Source organism: Panthera tigris, chromosome A1 (assembly GCF_018350195.1).
Source record: "Panthera tigris isolate Pti1 chromosome A1, P.tigris_Pti1_mat1.1, whole genome shotgun sequence".
Lineage (NCBI taxonomy): Eukaryota > Metazoa > Chordata > Mammalia > Carnivora > Felidae > Panthera > Panthera tigris.
Genome location: NC_056660.1, coordinates 23,191,245 through 23,211,213, shown reverse-complemented (window position 1 = coordinate 23,211,213; position 19,969 = coordinate 23,191,245). Strand labels below are relative to the sequence as shown.

The 19,969-nt window shown below is 37.3% G+C and overlaps 1 long non-coding RNA gene across 1 annotated transcript in view; it reads right to left on the bottom strand.

Moving 5' to 3' along the window:
- LOC122234501 overlaps positions 1 to 19,205 on the bottom strand; it is a 109,152-nt gene extending 89,947 nt beyond the window's left edge. Inside the window, exons 1-2 of the long non-coding RNA XR_006212271.1 lie at positions 19,055 to 19,205; positions 18,188 to 18,342 (exon numbers count right to left, since the gene is read on the bottom strand). This is a non-coding gene — a long non-coding RNA (uncharacterized LOC122234501). The remainder of the gene's footprint in view (positions 1 to 18,187; positions 18,343 to 19,054) is intronic.
- Positions 19,206 to 19,969: the final 764 nt, after the last annotated feature.

Below are 19,969 nucleotides of genomic sequence, written 5' to 3'. Positions count from 1 at the left end.
TCACCACTCCCCTAAACCTACTGTGCAGGTTTCAGCCTTACCCTTCCATCCAATTCTGAGACCTACCAGGCTGTTTACTTCATTCTCTTCATCCTGAAAGCCCTCCTCTACCCTTCCCACATCTCCTTTCACTTAGTGAGCTCCTAGCCATCTTTCAAGACCACCTCAAATGTAACCACTGTTAAGCACTCTGGACATCCCCAGAATTGTCTGTTGTACCCCACCTCCATCAGAATGCATATGCTGTGTAGTGTCTGCTTGTTTAATGAAAATCTATCCTAACCTGCTGGTATGATAGCATCTCAAGAAGCAGGGTCAGCTTCCTTATCTCTTCATCCCCAAACTAAGCACAATATCTAGTACTAGGGTGTTCGATAAATTATGGTTGAATTAAATAACAATATCTAATATATGTTTGGTTCTTAAAGCTCCAATAGCATAGTGAGTTAAAGAAGAAATGTTCGAAAGATTAGAAATGGAGTGTCTTAAAAAGCAAGTAAAAGAAGAGAGAGAAAGAGTTTAAACAACTACCATGGCAAATGTCCAAGAAAGAGGGCTGAAAATGATGTATGTGACATAAGGAGTGGGGGTCAGAAAAGTAGCATAATGAATAGATGTCCCCCAAGAGATCTAGCGGTAATAAGCTTTCTTCTTTTGCCAAAACCAAGCAGGATATTAGGACTATTGCCTTGTGCTTTCACTTCTTCTGAAATCACTACAAATTTATAGACAGTCACTTTTTGACTGCATTAACATCCTTTAGCGTATTAATCAGGCTTCTAGTATACCCCATTTCTAATTCCATTCTTGCACCTCCTGCTGGTAGCCTCAAGTGTTCAACTTCTCTGGTACTAGGAAAATAAATATCTGTGGGGATCATTTCCCAAGTAATTCTGCTTTCCTATGTCAAAAGAAAGTCGAGTAGCAATATTTATACTGGACAAACTAGACTTTTTTGTTCTATTTTTTTCCTGTTTTGGTATCTGGGTACTACCAGCTTCATGGAATGATTTTGAATGTGTTCCCTCTATTTCATTATTTGTAAGATTTTGATAAAGTTTGTTCTTAATTACTTTTTTAAATGTTTTGTAGTATTCACCAGTGAAACCATGTGGTCATGGGCTTCTCTGTGCTGGGAGATTTTTGATTCCTAACTCAACTTTCATTCTTGTTATTGTCTAAGAAGATTTTCTATTTCTTGGATTAAATATTCATGGCAACTTGTGCATTTTTAGGAATTGTCTGGTTTTTTTCTAAGTTATCTGATTTATTAGTATATAATTGTTTATAGTAATTTGTTATCACATTGTGTTTATCTGATGATTGTCTTCCATTTCTCATTTTGGTTTTTGAGGCTTCTCTGTTCCTTTTTTAATGTAGTTAAAGCATTGCCAATTTTGCTTATTTTTTTTGGAAAAACTGGTCACTATGTTCAATGTTATGTATTTGTTTATTCTGATCTCTATTTTATTTCTGAATTTTCTTTTATTTCCTTCCTCTGCTAAATTTCAGCTAAGTTTCTTCTTTTTCTAGTTCCTTGTGTTATAATGTTAAGAAAAAAAGTTCAAATAAACAACTTAATACAAGCATTTATATGATAAATTTCACTCTAACATCTGCTTTTGCTACATCCCATAGGTTTTGGAATATTTTGTTTTTCTTTTGAGACCTATTCTGATTTTCCATTGATTTATTTGGCCCATTGCTTATGTAGTAGTGTGATGTTTAATATTAATATATTAAATATTTAATATTTATATTGTAAATTTTCCGGCTTTGTTTTATTGTTGATCTTTAGTTGTGTGCCGTTGTGATTCGAATGATTTGATTTCAATCTTCTTAAATTTGTACTATTTGTTATGTTTCTTATTATGTGAGTTAACCAGGGGATTCTTCCATGTGTTCTAAAAGAAAGTGTGTATTCCATCTTTCTTGGATGGAATATTTTAAATGTATCTTTTAGAATCATGTATTCTGAAGTATGCTTCAAGTAAAAATTGATCTTGTTGAAAAAAAAACCTTAAGTAAGGGTACTTGTTTAAAATAAAGTATATCAGAGGTGAGGTGGGTGGGGGAATGGGTGAAATAAATGAAGGGGATTAAGAGTATCCTTATCATGAGGAGCACTGAGAAATGTATAGAATTGTTGAATGACTATATCGTACACCTGAAACTAATATAACACCATATGTCAACTATACTGGAATTAAAATTAAAAACTTAACTAAAAAGAAAAATAAAACAACACTCCAGGTATCTAGCTGCTTATCTAGATCCTAGTCCTGAAAAATTTGGCTCCTGAATCATTAAACCCATTGTCACAAGGAACTTGAGTTAGCCACTTTTTCTAGAACATAGCCCAGAAAAGGAGGACTATATCGTTCCTAGTTTTCTTCTCTGGTACCTTCCTGTCTATCTGACAAGATTTCTCTAAGTGGTCCCCTTTTCCCATCATTTCCTGTCTCATCAGTAAATATAGTTCTATTGTGATGGTCTTTGTAACTCTAGCACCTGCTTCAGGTCAAACTGATTTCTGTTTATCAACTGTCTCAAACAATGTCCTTTTTCTCTCCTTACTTCTCTTCTGCTTCTTCCTCCTGACTCCCTTCTAATCTTCCTCCCCACTTCCCTTTCCCTCTCCCACATACAAACACAGAGAACTCATACACACAATCTCCATTATTTGTCTTTCTCAACAACTACTAATGTTCACAAAGCACACATTTACACTTAAGATGGTGCCAGCCTTTCAAGACAAATGCACTTTCAGTTCCAAACATGCTTTTGGGAGACAGACTTTTGCCATCAAGAGAAAATGCCTGAGAAACAAACACTCTGGAAACTGACTGGAAAAAAAAAGTTCAAGCCAAAGTAAGAGAAAATTTTATTTTCTTCGTGGTGTTCCCAGAATGTATACTGGCCTCTGTTCTAAAATTCAGTGCAGGTGTGTAGAAGTAACTGAAGCAAAAGATTTAGATTCACAGTGGGGTGAAATATCTATGGCTTAATAAAAGCCAGCAGAACAATTGCAGAAAAAAAAGGAAGAGATGCAGAGGGAGATAGTTATACAAAGCAGTTTCAGAAATGTCTTGACTCTGCTCTCATAAATAAGTATATATATGGCCAACATGTACTAGATGGGACTCAATGTCTCTATTATTTTTAAGTATCTTTTTTCTCAACCTAAGAATTGTTGACATAGTATTATACCATACAATTCCTATCCAAGTTATCACAAGATTATATTCCAAATATATACACTTTTTGTTAATTACATTTTCTTTCAATCTCTTGAAATCCAAGATATTTTTGTTTGCATTCATTTCTGAACCCAATTCCTATCCAACCCATATTTTCTCTACACACACACACACACACACACACACACACAAAAGCAAACAAAATTATGCACCAACAGAACTCATCCAGTTCTAAAGTGATGAGATTAAATTTACACATTCTCATCTACCTATCTCTTTATGTAACCTTCATGCCTAGCACAGAGCCCAACACAGGGCTTGAACTAACAATCCCAAGATCAAGACCTGAACTGGGATCAAGAGTCATAACCAAGTGAGCCACCCAGTTGCCCCTCACCTTCTCATCTTTTTTTTAAATTTTTTTTACATTTATTTATTTTTGATAGAGAAAGACAGAGCACAAGTGGGGGAGGGGCAGAGAGAGAAGGAGACACAGAATCCGAAGTAGGCTCCAGGCTCTGAGCTGTCAGCACAGAGTCCCACGTGTACCTGGAACTCACAAACCACAAGATCATACCCTGAGCCGAAGCTGGACGCCCAACCGACTGAGCTACTCAGGCGCCCCGCTTCTCATCTTTTAAATCTCAGTTTAAATGCTAACTCCTCAAAAGACTTTGCTAGAAAAGATCTAGTTACTCCTATATAGCAGCAAATTATTTATTTTCTTCATGCAGTTATTCAAGTGTGTAATTTCAAAACTGTATTTCATTGTTATTATCTGATTTTTCCAATAAAACATAAACTTTATGAAGGCAGGGACCATTTCTGTGTCTCTTGCTTTGTAGCCCCATCACATAGGATTGTGCCAAATACATTGTAGAGGTTTACTAAATATTAATTTAAAAGTATGTATTTTTAATTTTCTGTAAACATAAAAGTATGTATGAGATGAAGGGATTTAAGAAAATCTGCTTACACAGAATTTACCACCCAAAATTCTTGATGTTAATACACAAACAAAACCAATTATAACAAAGTAGGAAACCAAAATGAAACAAATAAAATTAGCAGGTAACACAATTAACAAAGACATTTTATCCTTGATACTCCAAAATGGATAATGGATTAAAAAGTTTTCTAATAATGTTTAACAATACATGAAATATGCACACTTATTATCTCAGTTTCTATGGACCAAGAGTATGGGCCTAGTTGGGTCCCGTGACTCATGATTTCACAAGGTTCCAATCTAAATATCAGTGGGGGCTGCAGTCTAATCTGAGTCCCAACTGGAAGGATCGATTTCCAAGCCCACATAGTTGTTACCAGCATTTGGTTTTATTAAGTTGTTGGACTGAGAACCTCACTTTCTTGCTAACCATTGGCTGGAAGTCACTCTCAGATCTCTGCCTTCCCAACATAGTCATACCTTTCCTCAAAGCCAGCAGGAGAGAATATCCTTGCAGGACAGGGTTTACAATATTATATAATCACTTACATATAATCACATATGTCTTATCACATTTGTCATATTCTATTTGTTACAAGCAAGTCACGAGCTCTACTGACACTCAAGAAAAGGAGACCACAAGAATCAGAGAACCAGGAAGCAGGGATCATGGAGGCACCCTATAGTCTGCCCACCACAAACATAACAGTAATTATGACCCCAGTTCATCTAAGAATATTAAGAAATAAAATATTTTCTGGTAGTAAAGAATTTGTCCAACCTCACAGGCTCTTCCAAAGTTTTATGAATATTAAAATAATTCACATTAAATATTTAGTAATATTTACTAACTTACATTAAAATATTCACCTAAATGATACTCTATGGCAGGAGACAATTAAAGAATTGTGAATGTCTTCAGAGTTTTATCAAAGACAGATGGAATAAATAAGTTAGATGATGCAAATAGCATTAAGTAGCTAAAGATTCTATATACAAGAAACTAACTGAAACCCAGAAGTACATGTGGGAAATTATATCACAACCCTTTATTCTGTCCTCATCTTTGTCATGGTTCACTGTGAATACAGTAGATATCCTTGCCCCATTGGCTTTGGAGTTGGTCATTTGACTTGCCTTAACCAATCAAGTGTGAACAGAGATGACAATATGCCAGCTGTTAGCAGAGACTGTAAGAGACTGTAATAATACAAGCTTCAGTTTGCCCCTTTTGCATTCCTGTCCTCCACCATGAGAATAACTCACGCCAAAGAAGATCCCAGAATGAAAGACACATCAAGCTTAGCAAAGCCCAGGAGAGCCATGGCCAGCCCACCATTAGACTTATAAGCAGTGAATCAATATTTGTTATCATAAGCCACTAAATTTTGGAATTATTCATTATACTACATTGCATCAGCAAAAAACTAACATAGTGCAGAATTTTTCAAGTAACTGATCAATAAAATGAGAAGTAACTTAGCATATCTCTACAATTAAATTGTTTTGATAAAAGTGTTTATATGTGTTTTTATACCACACATTCTGATCTCTGGCAATATTATCATTAATTTATTACCATTGTTGAAGAGCAAGTTACAAAAGGCAAAGAGGCCTATTAAATGCCAGAATTAAGCTTCTCACTAAGGCAAACATAGACAAACACAGTCTTTGCTTACAAGGTCAGAAGCCTCTACCACTGAAACTGATAGATTGGAGAGTAGATCTGAACAACATCCGTTCTCCTCACGTAGTGGGGAGAGAGGCCAGAAGTGTTAGCCTTAGGAAGTTTCTAGAAGAAAATAGGAGAAGGAAGTCTTTCGTAGTCTAAAACCATTAATCTCTCATACTCTGGTATTTGCACAACATCCTAATTATAGCACTGATTAGAGCTACCTTGTATTCTAGCTATTTATGCCTTACCTGTCCCTACTACTGAATTGCAACTCCTTAAAGAGCAGAGACCACAGTTTACTCATTTTAAAAATTCCTGTGACACACAGTACCCACAAAAAACAGGCACTCAAGAAATGAATTGAGGGGCACCGAGGTGGCTCAGTTGGTTAAGCTTCTGATTTTGACTCAAGTCTTGATTGTGCAGTTTATGAGATCGAGCCCCACATGGGGCTTTCTGGTGTCAGTGCAAAAAGCCCACTTCAGATCTTCTGTCTCCCTCTCTCTCTGCCCCTCCCCTCCTCGCTCTCTCTCTCTCTCAAAACTAAATAAACATTAAAAAAGAAAGAAATGAATTGCATTTCTATGTTCTTTGATAAAAGTAGTTTCTTGCCTATCAGTGAAAAATAACTAGAGGTAAGTAACTAAATGGGAGAAAAATTGGTTGAGTTTCATTTTAGGCAAAATGTAGGAAATTCTCTTGTTGTCTTGATGACAGAAGGCCAAATTCCCCATGCCTGGAGACCTAAGACTTCAGACCCAGAAGCATTAGGTTCATGCCAAGATCAGCTCTGATTTTTGGCAGCACTTGTAGAGAATTATCTTTGATGAGTTAGCTCCACAATACTATAAATGTTATTGGTAAAAATCATTGTTCATATATTAAGGAATACATAAAATTTTGTGTATCTAGTTTAGTGAAACATATTGATCTCCTGGAAGATTTGAATATAACATACTCCAAAGTGCATTTCAAATTACCTCTTAGATTTTCTGACCCATAGTCTGCCATGTTTAAATAAATATTAGTATAAGACTGCTTTCCCAAGAGTCAGGCTTCAAAAAAAAAAAAATAGCCATGCATTCATTCAAAGATAAAAAAAAAAAATCATGTAGTCTGGCACAATAAAAAGTACATTTCTGTTCTAAAAGGAAACTTCAGTAATTGAAAATTCCTAAACTCAATAGAGAATATTTCATTCTGATAATTGGTTCCAACTTCATACAAGTGAAAGATGCTGAGGTCAGATTGAACATATTCTGTGATTCAGCCATGTACTCAAGCAGGAAATGTCCTAGGTTTGGGAAATACCCAGCAAAGAGTTGTCTGCAGCCAGGTACAGCTCTATTCTCCAATCAGGCTAAAGACTGGCTTTCAGCAACCCACTTGACAATTCTGATTGAGATGAGATTGCAGTCTGCAAGGGGTCAAGAAAACTTATATTCTAGCTGCCTAGATCACAAAAATGTCAAAAAGTAGGTGACAAGAACACGAGGTTTGTAGAGAATAAGAAAACTAGATAGCCCTATCTCCTCCAAGCATGGTAAAAGGTAAAATGTGGCTGAGAACAAATATTAGCTGCCAGGTCAGACCAATGGGCCAGAGAAAAGAATCAAAATTGAATCCAAAAAATCTTGAGACAAATGAAAATGGAAACACAACAAACCAAAACTAATGGAATGCACTGAAAGCAGTTCTACCAGGGAAGTTTATGGCAATAAGCACCTACATTATGAAAAAAGAAAGATCTCAAATCAACAACCTGATATTACACTTCAAGAAACTAGAAAAAGTAGAAGAATGTTAATAGAAGGAAGAAAATAACAAAGCAGAGCAAATATAAATAAAATAGATGAAAAAATAGAAAAGATCAGTTTCTAATATTGAGCAAATATTTTTTAAGAAAAATTTTCTCTATAAAAACTAGGAAAAAAACAGAGAGAGAAGACCAAAACTGGAAATGAAAGAGGTGACATCACAATGGTTAACACAGAAATACTAAGGATCATAACAAATTACTATATGCAATTATATAACAACAAATTAGACAACCTAGAAGAAACCAGAAATTCCTAGAAAACATACAACCGACCAAAACTGAATCATGAAGAAATAGAAAAATGGGATAGACCAATTATAATTAAGGAGATTGAACCACTAATCAAAACCTTACCAATAAACAAAAGATTTTGTATCCTCACCAGGACCAGAGGCTTCACTGATGAATTCTACCAAATATTTAAAGGAGAATACCAGTCCTTCTCTAACTCTTTAAAAAAAACTGAAGAGAGAAAACTTCCAAACTATTTTAAGAGACCAGCTTTACCCTGATTCCAAAATCAGACAAGGACACTAGAAGAAAGAAAAAACTACAGAGGCAAAACTCCTAAACAAAATATAAGCAAACTGGGGTGCCTGGGTGGCTCAGTCAGTTAAGCGTTCAACTTTTGGTTTCACCTTGGGTCACGATCTCATGATTCATATGTTTGGGCCTCACATCAGCCTCTGCACTGACAGTGTGGATCCTGTTGGGATTCTCTCTGTCCCTCTTTCTCTCTGCCCATTCCCTGCTCATGCTGTCTCTCTCAAAAATACATATACACTTAAAAAATATATATATAAGCAAACTGAATTCAACAATACATTAAAAAGATCATACATCATGATCAAGTGGGATTTACTCCTAAGGTACAAGGATACTTCAACATATGCAAATTAATCAATGTGAGACACCACATTAACAAAATGAAGGATAAAAATCATATGATCATCTCAATACATGAAGAAAAAGCATTTGAAAGAAATCAACATCCTTTTTATGATACAAATTCTCAACAAATTGGGAATAGAAGGAATGTATTTCAAAATAATAAAATTCACATATGACCAGCCCACTCTTAACATCATGGTGGGCTTTTCAATGGTAAAAACCTAAAAGTTCTTCCTCTAAGAACAGGGACAAAACAAGAATGCCCACTCTCACGACTTCCACTGAACATAGCATAGCAATTAGGGGGAAAAAAAAGGAAAGAAAGAGCATCCAAACCAGAAAAGAAAGAAATTACAGATCGCATCATTTAATACACAGAAAATCTAAAGATTCCACCAAAAACACTGTTAGAACAAATAAATGAATTTTATAAAGCTGCAAGAAACTAAATCAATATACAAAGTTCAGGTATATTTCTAAACACTAACAATAAGCTATCAAAAAGAAAAATTAAGAAAACAATCCCATTTATAGTAACATCAAAAAGAATAAAATACTTAACCAAGGAATGGAAAGTTCTGTACACTGAAAACTATAAAATATTGATAAAAAAAAATTGAAGATATAAATAAATGGAAAGATATTCTGTTTTCATGGATTAGAAGAAGTAATGTTGTAAAACTGCCCATACTACACAAGTAATCTACAGATTCAAAGCAATCCCTTATCAAAATTCCATGTATTTTTCATAGAGTAGAAAAACATCCTAAAATTTGGAATCACTAGGACCCAAAATGGCCAAAACAATCTTACGAAAGGAAACAAAGCCTGAGACATCACACTTCCTGATTTCAAACTATATTACAAAACTATCGTAATCCAAACAATATAGATGGGCATACAAACAGACACATAAATCAGTGGAAGAGAACCGAGAATCCATGACAAACTCATGCCTTATATGGTCAATTAATTTTGGACAAAGTATCCAAGAAAATACAATGGGGAAAGAGCAGCCTCTTCAATAAATGATGCTCAGAAAATTGTATATCCACATGCAAAAGAAATAAACTGCACCACTATCTTATACCATACACAAAAATGAATTGAAGACTTGAAAATAAGACCTGAAACTATAAAACTCCTACAAGAAAACATAGGGGATGAGCTCCTTGACAGTGGTCTGAGCAATAATTTTTGGATTTAACATCAAAAACAAAACCAAAAGCAAAAATTAACAAGGGGGCTACATCAAATCAAAAATCTTCTGTGTAGCAAAGGAAACCATCAACAAAATGAAAAGCCAACCCACAGAATGAAAGAAAATATTTGCAAACTACATATCTAATATCCAAAATATACACGAAACTCCTATAACACAATAGCAAAGAATTTTAACATGGGCAAAAGACCCGAATAAATATTTTCCCGAAAAGAAATAAAAGTGGCCAATGGGTAAATGGAAAGGTGCTCAAAATCATTAATCATCAGGAAAATGCAAACTGAAACCACAATGAGATATTATTTCATACCCACTGGAAAGGCTATTATCAAAATGACAAGAGATAACCAGTGCTGGTAAGGATATGAAGAAAGGGGAATTCTTGTATACTGTTGGTGGAAATGTAAAGTGTACAATCATTATGAAAACATTATGAAATTTCCTCAAGAAATTAAAAATAGTGCTACCATATGATCTAGCAATCCTACTTTTGGGATATACATAGCTAAAGAAATTGAAATCAGGAGCTCAGAGAGATTCCTGCCCTCCCATGTTCATGCTCTTCGCAACATTATTCACAATAGCAAAGGTATGGAAATAACCTAAATGTCTGTCAACAGATGAATGGATAAAGAAAATGTGGCATATATACACAATAAAACATTATTTGATCTTTAAAAAGAAGGAAATCCTGCCATGCGTGACAAATGGATGAATCTAGAAGGTATTACGCAAAGTAAAATAACCCGACGGAGAAAGACAAATACTGCATGGTACCTCTTATATGTGGGAATCTTTTCAAAATACATATGTATATCAAATCATCACACTGTATACTTCAAATATATTACAATTTTATTTGTCAATTTTATTCCTTGGTAAAACTGGAAAAAGAAAGTTCTTACCACAACAAAAGAAAGTTTTAAAAAAGAACTAGAATCTATACATCGTGATTTTTTTTTTAAGTTACAGTACTTCAAAAAGAGGAGAAGCACAACCAATTATGGGAATTTAAAAAAATTCCATAAAGGAGGTGGCCTTTCACCGAGGTCTAAAAGATGACAAGAATTTGACAGAACCCAGGCTGTGGGGCATTCCTGGTCAGAGGAATCAGCATGAGACAAGTTCAGGAATCACAATGCCTAGAGCACAAGGGGAAGCAATGACTCTCCTGATTATGTAGGAATATGAAAATAGACAGTGAAGTAAGCCTGTGAAGGTGATTTGAGGTCATTAAAGAGAACTGTCAATAAGATGCTAAAGAATTGGGGCTTAATCGCATAGACACTGGGGACTATTGAAAGTTTCTGAGATTAGCGTGGATGGTCACAGCTGGACTTTAGGGAAGAAAGTGTGATGCAGTTGTAGAGGATAGAGTCAAGGGGGACAGACCTGGAGGCAGGGAGCACAGCTGGGAAGAAACATTTGCAGCAGGCCAGTGTGCAACTTACATCTCATGAGAATAAATCCCGAGGTGCTATCACCACCAATAACAAAACTATTATCCAATTACATTTTAAAATCATTACAAGCACCATAAGACTGAAATTCCTATGGCACTTTATAGTTAGTAATCAAGTACTTAGCTGATGTTAGGTAGAAACTAGATGTCAGCAGTGGAAGGAATGCGGGAGGCAGAGTCCCAAATCCTTAAAGGGGAATGATAGAGACATAAATGGGGGTGAGGATGGTAAGAAATAAGGTACATTAGAAGCCTAGGGGCACAACATCCTGACCCAGTGGCTTCCAAGACCTTGGGGCTGAAAGATCAAGAGCCACAGGTGTGGAGCATGAGCTTTCCTCTTCCACCTCTGCCCCAGGGTAACCCCTAGACTCATTGTAATGCATTTGCTCAGCGGGACAGCCCCACCTGATAGAGAAAGGTTTCCATGATGGTTCTGGTACAACCTTGTAAAGGGTCAAAAACTCCCCAACCTGTTAAAGGACTTGTCCCAAATTATTAGAAGCAGCCTCCAGTAGAGACCACCCCACTGTAGCCACAGCTCCTCCAAGCCCAAAGAGGTGCAAAAAATATCCAATACCAAAACAACCCTGGGGCCACCTCAAGCACCCTGCCCCTCTCCCACCTTGAGAGTGTACTTTTGCTTTAATAAACTCCTTTGTGCTTACTACTTTCCTTCTGGCTGTCTTTACTCCAGCATGGATAGTCACATGAATGTTTTCGCGGGGGAATTCAAGGGCTGAGACCTCCATTCACACAGGGCAGACTCTCCCACCAGAGACACTATGATAAATTGAAGGAGAGGGGATGTTCACATAAAAGTCAAAGTGGTATACAATGAAAAGATCTTAAGATATTATATACTTAATTATAGGGATCACACTATATTAGATCAATTTGTCTATCAAGAAGGTAATAGCTAGTTTAATGGCTTTTGATAGTCTGAGCCTAAGACTGAAATAATACATGGTAGGTAAGGAAATTATACTAAAAGTTATGATAGATGTAGATACAGTACATTACATTATGCAAGTGTTCACAAATGAAGATTGGTTGAACAGCTGAATTAATCAGATCCCCAAAATAAGAAAGAATCTTGAGCTGATATTTACTACCCATTATTATTTTGAAACATCATTCATTCACTCAAGGAATACTTATTAAGCACCTACTATGTTCCAGGCATTGTTCTAAGTAAGTGCTTGGGATATGTGAATCACTAAAACAAATATCCCTGTAGTCTTGAGGCTTATATTCTAGCAGGGGAAAAAGAAAAAGACTATGAACAGAATAAACAGTCAGCATAGTATATTAGAAGGTGATAGATGCAGGAAAAAGGAAATAACAACAAGGTATAGGGAGTCTGGAGTGTTGCAATTTTAAATACAGTGGTTCAGGATGGGTGTCTTTAGGAAGGTACTACTCAAACAAACTTTCCATAACAGATCATAGATAAAAGCTGTGGCTTCAAAGACTGATAACAAAAATTCCACCCAGGATGCCAAAGAGTCTATCATCTGAGGTTCTAGAAAACACCAGATCCCAAACTTTTAGCTTCTACAGTAAAAGCAACATGGAGGGATAGCTGGCATTCTCTTAAAGCTGTAGGTCTACTCACTGCTATTGTATTAACAAGTAGTACATGAGACAACAGACAGCACAGTTGTGTGGGCACTGCCTACCACTCTTCTTTGACACCTTCCTTTCACTATCACCCCCCAATACTCCCCACCACCTACCCCAGCCAACCCCCTTTCTGTTTGCACTGTATGATTTGGCTATTGTGTGTCACAGTCCCAGATTTGAGTTTCAAATAATCAGGTCATTCAGACTTGCTTTCTGCTCTTAATCAGAATTCCTAAACGACTCACGGTAGTCAGCAAGGATTTTTTTAATCCAGGGCTTACAACAAGGAGAGAGTCTTAGCTTTCTGAGAGATTAGACACTTATGCATTATGCAAGTCAGTAAAGATGTAAGTAGGAGTCCAAGTATAGAAGGAAACAGAGTGCAAGCTTCAAGAGATGGCAGAAAACACCTGGGACGCATCTATTATAGAATTAGCCAGCAATTAGCTTGATAGACATCAGCCAATGTGCCAAGGCTAAATGGAGAAGTAGCCAAAAGCTGTCCTGGAGCTGAATCTACATCATCCAACAGAGAACTGGGGAAATGTTAATGGATCTGTGAAGAACCTCTTTTGGCAACCTCAGAGGCTGTATCTCTAATTGTAATTCACATTCAAGTTGACTTTTATAGGCAATGTTTTTACACAAAGAGAACTTTAATAAAAATTAGAGACAGAGGAAAAAGGAAAGGATTTATGTTAAATTGCTTTCCTTTTAAACTTCCATGGGAATGGAACATTTCAGGCATCTCTAACAAGTTAAATAAGTTAAAGGATGCACCTAAAGCAACCCAGATCTGTACTTGGACGTGTTATAAAACAACAATGATTGTTTTTAAATGGCATCTAATCTTTTGACAGATCTATCTCCAGATCCTTCAGCTAGCACCCAATGACTTGATATAATTGAACTATTTCTGATGAAATGAATTGAAGGACTCAGAGGAGAGATCAAGGGCCACATATAAAGCACACATAAAGCAGTTTAATCCTTGCTTTGTTCTGTTTGGTAACTTCACAATGCCAAGTGGTTTAAAAAAAAAGAGGGCTATTTTTACAAAGGGAGAAGATCTTGAGACTATGAGGGCTGGAGACTAAGAGGGTTGGAGAGTCGGGGGAACAGGCAGTAGAGCACGTATCTCCGGAATGGCTTTTTAAAAACATAAATCAGATCATGTCATTCCCTAGTTTAACACCTTCCAACGGTCTCCCTTCCAACCAGTCAAGTCCAAACTCCTCCTAATGGCCTTCCTTCCTTTTCCTTGCTCATCCCTCACCTGCCAAGCTGGCTTCTTGCTACTCAAACATGCTAAGCTCCTTCCCACCCCAGGGCATTTGCACATTCTTCCATCTGCCTGGTTCACCTCCTGCCTTATTCTCACTTACCATTTGGGGTCTGCCCAAAAGTCACTTTTTCTAGGAGGTCTTGCTTCACTTTCATTTGTGAACATCGGCTTCCACTCCCTTCTCTAATTCAAACACTCTGTAATCTGCCCTTGCTTCGTTTTTCCATGACTTATCTCCATCTGAAATTATATGAATTCTTTTTTGCTTATTTTCTACCTCCCTGACTACAACATAAGCAGAAATTGAGGTGCCACATTACCCTTGAAAAACTAGGAAATAATAAGGAGGGTTAAGTACCCAGAGAGAGCAGCAAGGATGGGCTAAGAAAAAACTTAGTATGTACAATAATTTAAAATAGTCATTACTTAGTAAGGCAGAAAAAGAAAACACATTTCAGAAGCTGTAGAAATGTCCTGGAGGAAGTACACATAGGAGTGAAATTAAATGGTCAAATAAGGGAAAGCTATTAATTAGTACCGATGAGATTTTCTTTCTTTTCATTCTAACTGGGATTTGCAATTTATACATAAGAAGTTACCAATACCTAAGTAAATTATATAGTCAGAGGAGAGAAGTGAAAATAGATATCAGCTAGACAACAGTAAAGTCTAATTATATCCAATATGGTGAAATATTAAGTATGATAATTCCCAGGCTTTTCAAGTTGAATAAAATCTCGTATCTGGCACTCTCAGACGTTGTTGCTTCACAACCTTGAGAGTTCCCCTGGTGAAAAGAGAACCTGGTTCCTGGCCCAGAGAGCAAGGAGGAGAGATGGAAGAAAGGCCATTGCAGACTGGAAGGTGGCCATCTCAATAAGCAAGAGAACTTACTTACCAGGCTTATCTTGGGCAGCTGGGAAATGAGTAGATGTCCACACCTGCCTTCCAGAATCTTAAAAGTTTATATAGAGACCTGCACTGGGTTCAGTCACAATTTAGCCCAGATGGTCTCAACAACATGTGGCTTTCTCAAGGAAGCGTCCTTGAAAATGGCTCTGGCTGTGGGAATAACCAGGGAAGTGGAAGGTATATTCCAAGGATGGGGAACAGGTGAGCAGCCTGATAGCCTAGGTGTAGCTCCTAGGTCAACAGGCGGTCACATCCTCTTGACCCCTTTCAACAAACATACATTTATTAGTGTGAATACAAAGTGTTGCAACTTTTTTTGTATTCACAAACATGAGTATGTTTATTTAAAACTGAATAGGAACCTATTCTTTTGTTGTAACATAATGTTACATGAGTTTCCGGTATACAACCTAGCCATTGAACAACTCTGTGTACTATGCTATTCTCCCCACAAGTGTAGCTAAAAATGGTGCAATTTATGAAGAATAACATGGCAATAGACAGCTATCAATCCCACTTTTAAGAATTTATTTCACAAATACACATATTTGCACAAAGATGTAAGAAAGTTGCTTTCAGGATTAATTGTAATAGTGGGAAACAATAAAAGGTCCATCATTTAACTTGGTTGATAAGTTGTGATGATTCCTTATGCAAGATGCAATAATTAGGTCAGGTAGAAATGGAATGGAATTATATCAAAAATAAATTGTTTTTAAAAAGCAGTTTGCAGAAATAGGCACAGTGTAAATTGTAAAAATAAAGATTGAATGCACAGGGAGGTATGCACAGAGAAAAATGAAAGAAAACATGGAATATCTTAAAGGTTTTGATTCCTCTGGGCAGTGGCACTAGGAGATAAAGAACTTTTACTTTTCACCTTATATCTTTCTGCATCATTTGGATTTGTTTACTGTAAATAAGTATTGTTTCATAATGGAATACTAGCTAATAGAAAGAGAATAGCAGGCAACTGCATGTGTGATCTGACTCCTGCTTAGTTCCTATATTGCCATTTATCTACCTTCACAAACTCACCTATTCACATACAATTCACTCTTTTCTTTCCAGCTTTATTGAGATATTGCTGGCATATAACATTGTATAAGTTTAAGGGGTACGATACTATTTAACACATATATATTACAAAATGATTACCACAATAAGCTTAATTAATACATCCATCACCTCACATAATTACTTTCTTTTCTGCAATTCTACTTCTGGGTATATATTTGAAAAAAAATGAAATCACTATCTTGAAGAGAAATCTGCACCCCTATGTTCATTGCAGCATTATTCACAATAGTCAATACAAGGAAACACCTAAGCATCCAGTGATTGATGAGTGGATAAAGAAGATGTGGTAAACATTTACAATAGGATATTATTTAGCCAGGAGAAAGAAGAAAATCCTGTCATTTGTGACAACATGGGTGGACCTTGAGGGCATTATGTTAAGTGAAGTAAGTCAGACAGAAAAAGACAAATGCTGTATCATCTCACTTATATGTAGAATCGAAAAAAGCCAAACTCAGAGAAACAGTAGGGTGGTGGTTATCAGGGACTTGGGGGGTGGGAGAAATAAGGAGATGTTGGTCAAAAGGTATAAACTTCCAGGTATAAGATGAATAAGTTCTGAGGATCCAATGTATAGTGTGGTTACTATAATTGATGATACTGTATCATATACTTCAAAGTTGCTATGAGAATAAATCCTAAATGTTCTCCCTGCATACACCACTTGCCGGGACAGAAACATCATCTCCAGAAACATCAGCTCTCCACCCAGACCTAATATCCCTTTAAGACTATATGCACAGATGCAACCTCATTTTAGCAGTTGTCCCTGACCTCAGAAAGCTGAGCTGGTGTGCCTCTTCATGTGTACCTCCCAACTACCCCTGGCTGACCCACCACACTGCCCACCCCCCTAAAAGTTGTGGCTATATCACTTTTATGCAATCATGAGAATCTCAGTATGCACGGCTCTTTTTGAAGGAGTTAAAGTTTGGATCCCAAACTTCAGACACTTCTCCACAGAGGTTTTTAGGAACATCCTGTGTGGGAGGGAATACTGTCTTGTCTTTACAGGTGAAATGTCCTATGAGCCCTTTAAAGCAAGGATCATGTCTCTATAATCCCCAAATCTATCCCTCAGGCACACAGTAGGCTCTCAATAAATACTGGTAAAAGGAAGACTTAAAGCTCATGTTGAAAAAAAAAAAAATCTGAAAACCTGCTTAAAGTATTTACATTTTAAAAAAGAATAGCCCATCTTTCAAAAGAAATGTTCTAGCCCCTCAGAGAGAGCTGTTTGTCTGGTGGGGCAGATGTGGCTTCCTTCACATAAGCTTAGTGCTAATTCCCAGAGCCTGGGCTTAAGAGACTACAGAGCACTGTGCTCTCTTTAACTCAGGTGGCCCAAGGACATTTGATTGAATGATTATCTAGACATGTAGGGTATAATCTGCCTCAGGGTTGAAGTCTCCAGTTAGCAGGAATTCCCAAGGTGTCAGTATTAATGGTCACAAAAGGACCTCAAATGAATACAGGAGAAAATGGCTTATTAAAAGGTTAGAGAGGAAGGGAGCCAAAACATAAGAAACTCTTAAAAACTGAGAACAAACTGAGGGTTGATGGGGGGTGGGAGGGAGGGGTGGGTGGGGTGATGGGTATTGAGGAAGTCACCTGTTGGGATGAGCACTGGATGTTGTATGGAAACCAATTATGACAATTTCATATTTTAAAAAAAGCAACTATTTTACCATAAAATAAATAAATGTTTAAAAATTTTAAAAAAAGATAATGTAGATCCATATTGGTTGTCATCTTTGAATCTTCTTTTATTCTACTCATCAACGTATTCATCAAGTTCTTTTGATTTTGTTCCTCCTACATATATTTTTTAAATGTTTATTTTTGAGAAAGAGAGCACAAGCAGGGGAGAACCACAGAGAGAAGGGGACAGAGGATCCAAAGTGGGTTCTGCTCTGACAGCAACAAGCCCAATGCATGGCTTGAACTCATGAACCGTGAGACCATGACCTGAGCCAAAGTTGGATGCTCAACCAACTAAGCCACCCAGGTGCCTACCCCCTACACATTTTTAAATATGGCCCTCCCCCTTTACCCCAGCTCCTTACCAAGAAAGACTTCACAGTGTCCCTGTGATCAGGATCCCGTAGAACAATATTCTGGCCTCTTCTCTTGCAATTCCCTGCCTTCATCCATTCTTCCATTCATTCAGCAACGATGACTGATCATAAACCATGTGCCCTGGGTCCTCAGGGAGCTGAGTCTATAACAATAAACAAGACAGATAATGTCTTTGCCTTCAGGAACAATGTTTCAACCACTCCAAACTGCTTCCAACTTAGCCCCTTAAGGGCCAACTGCCTAAATTCCCCTCCACCTGGTTAACCCTTAATTGTTTCATGCCTCACCTCCTCCAGGATACCTTCCAGAATTCCCACATGCTGTGTTAAGTGACCCTGTGCTGCATTTCTAAGGTGCCTCCTCCATCTGGCAGGAAATAAGCCACACATTTAGTGAGGGCACCCAGGGAGGCCCTTAATAAAGTAACTGTTTACAAAATGTGGGCAGGGTCAAGAGATACAAAAGAATAGCAAAGCCCTGAGGCTAGTAACACCAGAAAGCTGTCATCTCCTCCTAGGACTGGACCAGCAGGGGAAGAGGCAATTACCAAAACCTTGAGAAATCAGTAAAATTATAAAGGAGGACCAATCACTTAACAGAAGCTGTGCTCTTAAGTAAAAGAACTCATATAACCTATGATAACCAGGAGAAAAGCCAAGGAATGCCTCAACCTGATTGCCCTCCCTCCCTCCAATCTCTTGCTAGTGCTTTCCTTTGCCCAAACCCTCCCTGGAGCCAGAGGGTAAGAAACCTTCTGATTTATTCATGGGGCTCAAAGCATGATGGAAAAGGGACGAGAGTATAACTGGAAGGGCAAACAAAACATCCAACGCAATTTCACTCATTGTGCTTACATGGTATAATGGCTTTCCCAACTGAACTGTCACTTTGATGGAGAAGACTCAGGCCTCTTTGATGTCAGAATTGAGATGTGTGTTAAGTTCATCAACCACATGAATAAGACACAATTAGAGCTGTCTTCCAACCTCCTTTAATCCTTTCCCTTTGTCTCTACTCTGAAAAGAAAAAAAAAAAAAAATGGAAGCCACTGAAATGCATACTCTAGCCTTAACATGAAAACACTCCGTCTATGCTTCATTGGGTTGAATATACTGAAGAATTTTTTTAATTAGATATGACCCTTCTGGGCCACAGAGTGACTGTGTGCATACACTGCATACTCTGATCAGCATTCCCAAGTCCCAGAAGCTCAAAGGTCACCCAACCAGGACTTCTGTCCTGTCAGAGGAATGGTGGGGACCTCAGTACTCAGCCAACCTGCCCCAGTGTGGCCAAAACTCCAGTGGCAGCCACCTGGGTCATGAACATCCTTGCTCTCTTAAAAAAAAAAAAAAAAAAAAAAAAAAGGATTGAGGGTTGCAAGCCTGTTTTCAAGGCAGGTTTTAAAATAGCACATGATGAACACATATTACAAGAAAATATTGAAATCTCTGATGTCTCATGAGAAAATCAAAGGAAATGTTCACCACTAGCATATTTGATATTACTGAGCCCCTTCTTCAGGCCAGCAGTGTGGGTAAGAATCAGGATGAGATCTGAGCTCATCTAATTGTTGAAGGCATATACTGCACCACAAGCTCAGCTTGTCCCTTTTAAGCTCATTGTTTTTACCAAGTAAGTTCTTTTTCCTCTCCAGTGCTGCTTAATTTAACCAGAGATTAGAATTCTAAGCCCTCTGGGAATGATCAGAACTCTCCTCCACCATGATGTTTCATCCAAGGGAGTTAAGGCAAAGGGAATGTGTTTTT